Raw genomic sequence first — 12,225 nt, forward strand, 5'->3', positions numbered from 1 at the left:
TCCTAGTTCTAAACATAGACTTAATTCCAGATTATAGTCCTAACATCAGCCATAAACATAACACTGTTTTAAACTTAATCCTTCACAAACTCATATAACTAATGTATAATTCAAAGCAAGAAAGCCAGTTGGGCCTATTGTATAGGCTTGTAACCCTAGCACTTGAGAGGCTGAGACAAGGGGAATATAACATCAAAGTAAGCATCTCAAAATAAATAAAGTAAAACAAAACCAAAGAGTGTGCAAATGCAGTATACAGAAAAAGAGGTAAAATAAAAATATACATTGATCCTAGCTCCTGATTTATTTTATTTTATTTTATTTTTTGGTGCCAATCCTGAATTCAAAGCCTGGGCACTGTCCCTGAGCTTTTATGCTTAAAGTTCTATTACTTGTCCCACAACTCCACTTCCAGCCCTTTTTGGAAGTTGATTGGAGATAAAAGTGTCTCATAGACTTTCCTGTCCAGGCTTTCTTTGAACAGTGATCCTCAGATCTTAGCCTCCCGAGCTAGGATTCTAGGCATGAGTCACTGACACCTGATATAACTTGATCTTTCCTATACCTTTTTTTGTATTTTATCCTCCTTCATATAATTTCCATATTTTTAATTTGAATAGAAAATAGCAGTGTTAGAGTATCTACATTCAAGATTTCTAAACTTGTTTTAGTCACATACCTTTATAAACTGAAATCTTTCATAAAAAGAAATATAAAACAGCTGGGACCTGGTGGCCTATAATCCTAGCTATTCAGGAGGCTGAGACCTGAGAATCACAGTTCAAAACCAGCCAGGGCAGGAAAGTCCATGAGACTCATCTCCAATTTACCACCAGAAAACTAGAAGTGGTGCTGTGGCTCAAGTGGGGGAGGGCTAGTCTTGAGCTGAAGAGCTCAGGAACAGCACCCAAGCCCAGAGTTCATGACCAAAAAAAAAAAAAAAAAAAAAAAAACAGAAAGAAATATAAAACAAATAGAAACAAGGGACAAGAGACGATCTGTGGTATTAGGTGGTCTCCAGTCTATTTGGTAATATTCTGTTGACTCCTAAAAAAAAAAAACCAAAATCATTCATACCATTTGGGTTAAGAGTCTAGTAGTTTATGAAAGAAGGAGTTGATAAAAGAATAATGCTTTAAATCAATTGACATTTTAAATACATATGACAAAACAAATACATTTGTAGCATGCTGTGCTCTCAGAAACCTTCTGAAAATAAGGAGATGCTGAAGAAAATTGAAGATCATGACCTCTCCAAACTATCAAAATGTAAACATTCATACTACAGAACAAAGAAATGCATAAATCATAAATTATAAAACTAAAAACACATGAAGCATTAAAACAGAAATGAGAACATAAAATATGTTGGTAGAAATAAAAATGTGCATTGATCTTAGCAGTAAATACACAAAATAAATTCCCTTGTAAGAAGAAAGGATATTCTCAGAACAGATTTTTTTAAATCCTACACCCTAATAAAGCTCTTTAAATGAAATATATTTGAACAGTGACAGAGAGATTAACGATAAAATACTAGTGAATAAGAAAGTAAACTAAAACAAAAAAATGTAAAGCAAAGCAGGTTCAAGAGTAAATTCAAGATTGAGCCTGAAAAGAGGCATAATCACAGTGCAAGTGTATTATGAATATTTTTAGTCTTGTGCCAGCCACAAAAATGTGATCTGAGATGCAAATGTAACAGAAAACACTTTAAGAACAGCATTTAACTACTTCACAGAAAACATGTCAGATATGCAGAAATTATCATCCTGCCATAAATAAGTATAGATGGATATAAGTAAATGTTTGATGAAATGTTTCAAGTCACAGAAACTCTAACAACTTCTTTCCATGATTTAAAAATTATACCATATATTAGCTTATAAGAACAGCACATGTTCTGTCTATAAGGAAGCTAGCTCTAAAATACAAACATGCATTGTAACATTACAGAGCTCTTTGTATATACGCACAAATAAACTAACGGATGGTAGTTTTAGGGGAGGATTCCAAAGGTGTAACTCCTCTGAACAACTATGCTGTTTATCAAAACGAATATCAGGAAGTGGAAACATGTTTGGGGTGTAGGGTTATAGGTGTGTGTGTAGTGTGTGTGTGTGTGTGTGTGTGTGTGTGTGTGTGTATGACTAGAGGTAGGGAGCAGGGTGAGTAAATACAGTCATTATATTCTATACATTATGTAAAAGTGAACAATGTAACTCATGGATAGGGATGGGGAGAAGGATGGAAGGAGTGACATTGATCAAGATGCATTGCATCCATAACCTGATTTAGGGAATTGTAATCTCTCTGTATGACTACTTATTTAAAAAAGTCTTAGTGAGGGGCAGGGAAGGTGGCTCAGTGGTAAAGCACTTGCCTTGCATGCCTGAGGCCCTAGGTTCAAATCCCCAGCACGACATAAGCACAAAGAAAAAAAGCTGGAAGTGGCGCTGTGGCTCAAGTGGTAGAGCGCTAGCCTTGAGCTGAAGAGCTGAGGGACAGCGCCCAGGCCCAGAGTTTAGGCCCCATGACTGGACCCAAAAAAAACAACAACAAAAAATTTTAGTGATACTCTTGACTCACATCTCACATACATATAGCAACTCTATGACAGAAATCTTAAAAGAATTTTTTATTAGTCCCTGGATCGAGTTTAGTATTAGAAATTAAAGTGGAATACATTTTAAAAAATAACGATAGTGAAAAATTTCAAACAAAAGGAGTAAGATTTCAACCATCTTTAATTACTCAGGATTACTTAATAATTACTTATTATTAAACTGGAAAAGTGAAAATTAACAACTTAGCATCCAAGAGTTTTGAGGCTTTGTTTGTTTTTTTTTTTTGTTTTGTTTTGTATAGATACTGGCACTTGAACTCTGGGCCTGGGCATTGTCCCTGAATATTTTGCTCAAGGCTAGTGCTCTACAACTTGATCCACAGATCCACTTTTACGACTTTTTTTTCAGGGGGTAGTTAATTGGAGATCAGTGTCTCACAGACTTTCCTGCCTGAGCTGACTTTGAACTTTGATCCTCAGTTCTCATCTTCCTAACTTATAGTCATGTGTTTCTAGCACCTGGCTTCCAAGAGGTTTCTTTTTTTTTTTTTCTCAGTCATAAGGTTTGAACTCTGGGTCTGGGCGCTCTCCCTCAGCAATTCAGCTCAAGGCTAGCACTCTACCACTTGAGCCACAGTGCCATTTACAGTTTTCTGGTGGTTTATTGGAGATAAGAGTCTCATGGACTTTCCTGCCTGGGCTGGCTTTGAACCATGATCCTCAGATCTCAGCCTCCTGAATAGCTAGGATTACAGGCATGAGCCACTAACATCCGGCCCAAGAAGTTTCTTTTTAAGAGACAAACTTATCAAAATAGACAAATCTAAGAACTGATTCTCCGTGAAATCTAATGAACTATTAACTGAAAGTATCATGGAAAAAGTATAAATACACAAAATTAGGAAAATATGAGAAGGTAGCTACAGAAAAAGAGGAGTGGCTAAAATTACTTCATTCAGTCTCTTGCAGATACATTTGAAAAACTGAATAAAATTCATGTGCCTGGTTTCTCTTATTTAATTTCCTTTTTTAAAAAAAAAAATCAATCATATGGTTTAAACTCTGGGCTTTACAATTGCCCCGCTTGCTTGCTTGGGTGATGATCTACCACTTGAGTCACTTCTCTAGCTTTGCTTTTTGCTGCTTTTTTTGGAAAGGGAGTCTGATGGGCTTTTCTGCTGGCTTCAAACAAAGATCCTCTAAATGATTCTCTTGTGTATTGAGAATTACAGATGTGAGCCACAAGTATCTGGTTAAGGTGTAAATTTCTAGGAAAACAAAGAAATGAAACACAACAGATGAGATGGGGTAATTTGTAGGGAAGAAACGAAACTGAGGTGACAAAAATATATTTTTCCTTTCTTTTATCCCCTGAAAAAGTATCTAAAGACTCATTTGATTTTAGGTCAAATCCTTCTGGAAGTCTCCTACATCATGATTAGTGTTTTTTGTTTGTATGTTCGTTTGTTTTTGCCACTGAAGATGTATTGATAGATAGATGGCATCTTGGTAGCGGTGGAGAAAAGTCAGGGGAAAAAAAAGGGAGATCAGAGACTTATCAAACTTTTCTGTTCCATTTTGTGTTTAAATTAGCTGTTAAGCAGGACTAACTTTTTCCAACTGCCAAGTGGGGGAAATCTCTTTGTCCTATTGAATTTGAAATATTCTGAGGACCTGGGCTCTACAACTTAGCTTTTATTTTTTAACAATGCTAGCTTCTGTATTACTTTGACACAAGTATTTTATGACCTTAAGAGTTCACATCTTAAAAGATTTTATAACACTGAGTTCTTATACCTTGGGGAGTTTGGTAATCAAATATTTCCCAGTTTTCTAAGGAGAATATTTAAAATGGTATGAAAACACTCAGATAATGACATGGAATAGATGTTCAGTTAAATTTTTAATAAACAAATGAAGAGCATAAGAAAATAAATTGGAAGTGACAAGTAGGAATCAGAGGGCCTTGTCTCAGACAAGAATGACCCATAAGAGAGAAAATGAGATCTTTCTGAGTTTGAATTCCTATTGTCACAGATTTGCTAGTAACCTATAATGTGATACCCAGCAAGTATCAGAACCACTTCAAAGAATAACTATGAATTAATTGATATTTAAAAAAAATTGACTGGGAAGAATTAACTGGGTATTGTAAAGGTTTAGGATGGGAAGTCTGTCTCTACCAAAAAAATAGAGCAGTTATAAACAAATCCCTGAATGTTTTATTTCTCCCTCCTTGGAACAGCTCTACCTACTATTGCTTATATAATCTTTATTGTTTGCTATATTTTGCCCTGTATTTGTTTTCATGGTCTGCACTTCAACTGGAGGAAAGAAGTGGGGGAAGGGAGGAAATGAAGTCTTTTTTTTAACAAGAAAAAAAACAAAAACAAACAAAAAAAAAACCCTCCTTACTAAACACAGGAACTGCTCCATATTGCCAAGGAAGCCAGACTCCCCATGAATTCAAGCTCTATTTTTGAAAAGTCAAAAGGATTCCAAGCAAGCAGGCTTGGTAAAGATAAGCATCCGGATTTGAGGATGGTTATCTGAAGCCCTCCCTGTCATTGCATTTCACCGCAGTGAAAGAACATCGACTCTTTGGTGCTAAATCAATGAAAAGTCAATGAACGTCTCGGATTGTTTTCTTGTCCAAGTCACTGTAATATTTCCCAGATTCGCACTTTGCCTATCCAAGTATGTAGCTACCGGTGCATGATCAGTACTTCCCATCCTGTTTGTAGATATAATGCTTCCAACTCTGAGGAAGGCCTCTTAACTGATGCTTAAAAATAGAGGTCAGAATGAATGAAAAAGTGTCCTTGCTGTTTCTCATGAAGGACATTTTTAACAGCCAGAGAGTTCTAGAGGCTTGAGATGCTAACATAATAAAGGGGATTATTTGGAAAAGGTGAGAAACTTTGTGTCATGAGGTATCAGACTGGCATATGACTTAAACTGAGGGCTATGAGGACAAACATTCAGCAATAATATGATAATGTTAGAATTTTAATATATTCAGTTATCAAAATTAGTTACCAAACGAAACCCGTTCCAGTTTAGCGGTTCTCCAGTGAACAAATAAACATCAGACATAACGTAGACAGTGAAATATGGCCTGTAGGTACATGAAGGTAAAACTTCTGAGAGCCAAATAAAGTTCAAATCGTCCATCTAGGGAAGGTTCTGCAGATAGGCTCAGAAAGCTCATCAAGTTTATGGATGTATGGATGTTAATAAGTCGGATGCTCCTTGTTAATGCCTATACTCCTAGCCATTCTGGAGGCTGAGAACTGAGTATCACAGTTGATAGCCAGCCTGGGCAAGAAAGATCTTAAGATTCTTATTTCCAATTAACCACCAAAAATCTGGAAATGGAGCTGTGGCTTACGTGGTAGAGCTCCATCCTTGAGTGAAAAATCCAAGGAACAACACTCTGACAGAGGGAAGCCACAACACTGACATAAAAATTAATTAAAATAAATACATGAATGAATAACCCACTTCCTTTTGATTTAGGTCAACTAGAATCATCATCCAGCTTCCCTAAACCATGGCCCACTCCATATCAGACTCAACTCCTACTCCTTAGTCTAAAATTGAATTTGGGAGTGTCTTCTGGGTAGTGTCTATTCATAGAATTCTGTAAAGATTTTAGGGAAGGAGATGATCTCCAGAAGAATTATGAGTCATGGGCTATTGTTGGACTTCATTGTTGCTCTGTGTTGAAGAGCCAGAGGATGATGAAAAGAGACATCTCCAAAAATAGCAAATATGAAAGCAATTATGCATTGTACTTGCCGGCAATGGCTGCTTGCAGCTATGTGAAGAACTGATACTATCTTGTGCTAGAAGGGTGGGAATATTGCATTCTGTATAGACAGGATGTGTACCACTGCAGGAAAATACATTGCAGGTGATAAGATCTCAAAATCCTTTCTTTCATTGCTGATCAAGTCCTTTAGCCCATCCCAAGTGTCCCTTGAGATACCTAGTATTTTGGACTGTGCATTGTTCATTATGACTAATTTCTTCCAACTGTCCTCTCCCTAATGTTTTCATGACACAGATCTACATCTTGTTCCCTCACTGCTTTTCTTACTTCTTCTAGGCTCCCATTGCCATTCCAAGTCCTAGGGTGAGGCCAGAGCAAGGCCAAGTGATCCAGAGCAGAAAATACCAATTCAAATAGATTTTGTGCTTCATTATGGGAATCAAGGGATCCAAGAACCTTTGAAATCCTATACAAATATTACATAGGACACATTTTTGTTCATTTTCTTCAAAGTTGATGTTTATTTTATTTTATATGTCAATCGTAAGGCCTGAATTCAGGGCCTGGGGGCGGTCCCTGAGCTCTTTTGCTCAAGGGTAGAGCTCTACCACTTTGAGCCACAGTGCCACATCTGGTTTCTGAGGAGTTAATTTGAAGATAAGAGTCTCACAGGGATGTTTCTGGATTCGAACCATAAACCTCAGATCTCAGTCTCCTCAGTAGCTATGGCATGACCAGTGCCTGCTCACGTAGATATTTAACATGTACCCCAACTTTGAAGATGTACATAATCCCAAAGTTTAGGATCTACAATCATTGACTCTCATTGGAAGGGTCTGGACAATTTATTATACTGCTTTTATATTTTCTTTAAAAAAATAAAGCCAATGAATTCTTGCTATGTACAGAATTTTTGTGGCCCCAAGCAGGAATGACTGTCTTTCTCATTGGTCCAGATCTCTCTGGAGAGTAACAGTCTGCTCCTCTCATGAACATCTGGGTTATATCTTATTACAAGTTGAGTAATATATTAGTATAGTCTGCAATATTACTAGTCTTAGTATGAATTGGAATGCAATATTACTAATATTAGTATGTAGCAAAATAAGTAAAATAAGAAATTGCAATAGCACTCAAAGCTGGTGAGGATGAAAACACTGGATCATTTCTATATTGCTAGGAATAATATAAACTCATATACAGCTACTCTTAGAAACAATATGGCAGTTGCTTATACATTTATAAGCATATTTATTGACTAAAAATTAATTGGATCTTATTATATTGAAATCAGCATTTCTATCATAGATCCTACAGAAAAGTTTAAAGGCAAACTAGAGACAGAAAGTTTTTGTAATCCTGTGTTCAACATAAAGATGGCTGATCTCAAAAGGTTTTGCACATGTATATACATATATATATATGAGTTTATATGTGTGTTTATGATTCCATTTATAGAATCTTCTTGAAGTATCAAAGTTATGGAAATAGAGGGCACAATCACTAGGGGTTAGAGGTAATGGGTATGATAAAAGAGAGGAGAAGATGATTTTCAATGGAAAAAAAGAAAGGATTGCTGTAGAGATGGGATTTCTTTCCTTGTGCTGGAAAAAATGTCCATTTCTTGGATGTGGTACCATGTCAGGAATTTTTCTTCAAGATAAAGGAAATTAAGTAAAAGTGACCTCTGTATAATTTCATGCCAATTTGTGCTAAAGTAAAATTACCTCAAAATAAAAATAAATTAATATGAAGTCTTTGGGAAAATATACAATGAGTTTGTCAAATTTGTTAAGGGACTCAATTAATGAAGAGACCAGAAAGGGTCTTCCACTGTTGCTTACCCTTTTAGTACAAGGCTGGCACTATATCATATGAATTATGATGGTTTCTATTATAAATAAAACATAAAAAAACCAACTGTAAATTGTCCAGGAGGAGCCTGCAATGCATCAAATAAAAGTGACAACAGAAAAAAATGACTGAGAATTTACATTTTTGGGTACATTTCTACATCATCACTTTTGGCAATGCTCATGGCAGCTGAATTAGGTGGTGTGGATGATTTCTACTGGAAAGCAGGGGCTTGGAGGCATAAAGACTAAGTACTATTGTAAAGTCTTCCAGCTAGAAAGTGCTAGAGTTGAAATTTGAATCTAAGAAATTTAGACCTGGAATACATATTCAGAAATGCTATGCTTTAGTTCAAGCCTTTAAAAAATTGTGCCTCATTCAACTTTCCTGCTCCCATTAAAAAAAAAAAAATAACAAAGAAAGGGGTAACAATGCTGGACAATAAATGTACTCATTGCCTTACTCATGCAACTGTAACCCCTCTGCATAGCATCTTTACAATAAAATAAAATTTAAAAAAATTTAAATAGAAAATCCCAAGTTTGATTCCTGGTAATAGTCTTAACAACAATTTTTACTTATAATATTTGACACTGAGTGTAATAAGCTCGTATTTCAGCATCTCAATATGAAATGACAATCCAGAAGAGTTAATGTTGGACAGATTAAATGAAATGAAAAAAAAAACAAAGTTTATTACTTTATATTTCATCTGTACTTAAGAACATTGCAGATTCTTCAGCAGTGTGCAAATTGTGAATCTAGAATGGACATTTTTCTCCTTGGCTGCACAATGTGGAGTGAATAAAATGCAACCCCGAAAGCATTACCTGAAAATTAAAGGCGAATGCTTTTGGCACTTCATGAGTGTTAATTAGCAATGGTAGTAATTTCCGTGCATTATTTCATGTCACAAAACTTGTGCATGGAATATTGGCTTATTGCCTTCATTGTCTTTGGAATGTGGAAACTATTAGAAATTATTGCTTGTGCAAGGAAAACCCTCCATGATGTTTTAAGAATTTCAGGAGACTATGAATAATATAGATGAGTAAGGAAATGAGCAACAGTGTGGTCCTTCTTTATTGCCCGTTTTTGTTTTTTGTTTTTTTCATGAAGTTGTAAGGTTGGGATTTTATCATCCTCACAGTTTTTGCTTTTCTTTTTTCATTATTGTAGAATTAACAACAGTTATTTTTCTTTTTCTTTTAGTGCTCAAAAGCAGTAGACTACTTGTTGATATTTCTTGCTAAAAAGAACTATAGGAATATTATAACTTAGCAATAGCTTAGTGACAATCTAGTTTTCAAAAGACGTTACCTGATGAATTCATCTATTTTTATTTTTTAATTTTCTTTTATTGTAAAGATGTTGTACAAAGGGGTTACAGTTACATAAGTAAGGTAATGAGTACATTTCTTGTTGAACATTGTTACCCCCTCCTTTGTTTTCTCCTACTATCCCTTTCCTCCCCCACCTCCCCTACTCTTCCCTCATGAATTCATCTTTGAGGTCCATCTTACAAGAGTTAGAAATCAGGAATTATCAACCAAAATGCTTTTTTTATAGTTCACCTAGCTAGTAGTTTCTCAGATCTCAAGTCATGCAACTGATATCTAATTGAAATTAATTCATAGATGTTGTGGCTTTAATGTGTGTCCAACACTTGTATATTGGACACTTAATCCCTAAACAACATAGTTAAGAGGTGAGACCTTTAAAAGTTGATTGGTCCACTAATCTAATCTAAGCAACTAGATCAATACTAATATTATAGAATTGAGCTTCTTATTATGGGACTAGGTTTGTTATAAAAGAAAATTTGGCTCTGTCTTGCTTTCTTGACCTTTTCACCTTCTACCATGGGATTAGGCAGCAAGAAGACCCTTATCAGATGTGAGGTTTTTGACCTTGAACTTACCACCCACTGGAATTATAGGAAACAAATCAGTTTTTTTAATAAATCTTCCAGTTTCAAGTTCCTTATTACAGCAGCACAAATGGACTAAGACAAGAGCCAACTCTGGCTGTGGGCCTCTGTGCACTAGATATATTCTTCATTACTAAAAGTGAGATTTTTTGTTTTGTGTAAAAATAGTCCAACAAATATGATTCAAACTTCTGTTTTATGATTTAGAGCTCCTTTAGAGATACTAAGTTGAGGCTGGATTGGAAGGGTAGCCTAGCTTCTTCAACTACTAACAGGCCAGGTCATAGCTGCTTCTACTCTTACTACATAAGGCCTTTTTACATCTGTAGCCATAGTTTTCATTTCTTCCAGTAAACATCAAATATGCTAAAGCCCAGGAAATGAGATGCAGAAATGATTGTATTTATTGGTAAGTATTAGCAATTGTGGACAACCAAGTTGAAACAAACCCCAAAGAAAGGAATCAAGCACTTGACTCCATTGTATCTGGATTCTCCCTGCCCTATTGTAACCTAAAGGTGAACTCATATGGTAGTAAAAGCTATTCATCAAGATTCCACTCATCTTCCAGCACACCCAGCTCCTAGCTTCTTTCAGTTTGCTGCATATGGTTTACCACTGTTGTAAGGTAACTTGATCACAAATAACAGAGAAGCCACATTTTCAGAGGTCAGATTTGGAGTCTTTATTGGAAAGCTGGTGAATGCAGGCAGACTCCCGTCATAAAGGCCTGCAGCCCCTTGACTACACTTAACACAGTCAGAAAACTGAGCCATGTGAGCCAGAGAAGAAAGAAAGAGCTATGAAATCCTACATTCAAGACTGCCTTTGAGTAGACTTATAGCCAACACATTTATAACCTATTGTTTGCTCTCTGTTGTTGAATTACAGAAGTTAATTTATAAGTTCTGTATAATAGTTTCTAAACACACACATATATACATATATGATTTATAAATATTTTCTCCTACTGTTTCTGTGTGTCCTACAGTGTCATCATATAGACTACACATTGGTTTTGTTGTACTACCTTCTTCTCCATTGTACTCATATCTTGTCAGTTCTTTGTGGAAGCTGTTGTTCTCCCTCATTTATGTGAAGAAATAAACAAAGCAGAAGTAGAAAAAAAAAAACAGAAAAACAATGCCAACAAACCAGATCAGCTTCAATGGGGAACTGTAGTGGGACATCATGTTGACCGGAGGACAGCCAGGAAGCAGGAGCAGACAGGAGACACATGGCACAGCTTACCCCACCTGCGCTAGTCCAGGACTAAACACCTTCAAGTCAGGGGGCAGGGTCACAAGGAACTTGAGAGTTCAGGGCTGGCAGGTCCAATAATTTATTGTCCCTGCCTCTGCCTCTAGGAATTCAGGTACGCTCATCAACTAGGAGATAGACTTTCCTGCCTCCACCATGAAGACAAGATGGCACCAGTTACACCCAATACTCTATCGCCTACTGCATGGCCAAGACGGAGCCAGTTAGATTCAGCATCTCTACTTCAAAACATTCCTTGGGCCAGTAGGAGCCATCTAACCAGTGATACAAAGAGAGCTACATTCCCATGGAGAGGATGGCTGACAGTGGCTGAATAAGAGGGTACAAAAGCACTGACCCTTAGAATACCCGATTGTGGTTCCAATCACATTCTAAAGCTCTCCATGGAATAAGACTGAAGATAGACCAGCAGAAAGATCTAGTTGCAAAGCTCTTCTCTTTTCCTCACTACCTATGAAAAAGCATACCCATAGCAAATCATTTTCATACACACGTGTGCACAAGCTCACACATACATATCCAATACAGTCATACACACATACACACACAGAATGTATTCAAGCTCTAACACATTCTTCTAGGGAACGTAACCAAAATAAACACTAATTGAGAGAGCCATCAGGGAATCGCAGTACAAGTGGGCTAAAACTCCACAGAGATAGTTAAGAAAAAGGGAAAGAAGTTGTGTTGAATTTACAGAGGGATAACGAAAGTTACTTTTCATATAGTGTACTGAAGCCAGAATGCTCTGGATATTTAAACTAATTTATTTAATTTCCTGCAATAGGAAATTAAATGCTTATGGTCATATATTGTTGC

The sequence above is a fragment of the Dipodomys spectabilis genome, unplaced genomic scaffold (assembly GCF_019054845.1).
Source record: "Dipodomys spectabilis isolate Male_0828 unplaced genomic scaffold, ASM1905484v1 ptg000175l, whole genome shotgun sequence".
NCBI lineage: Eukaryota > Metazoa > Chordata > Mammalia > Rodentia > Heteromyidae > Dipodomys > Dipodomys spectabilis.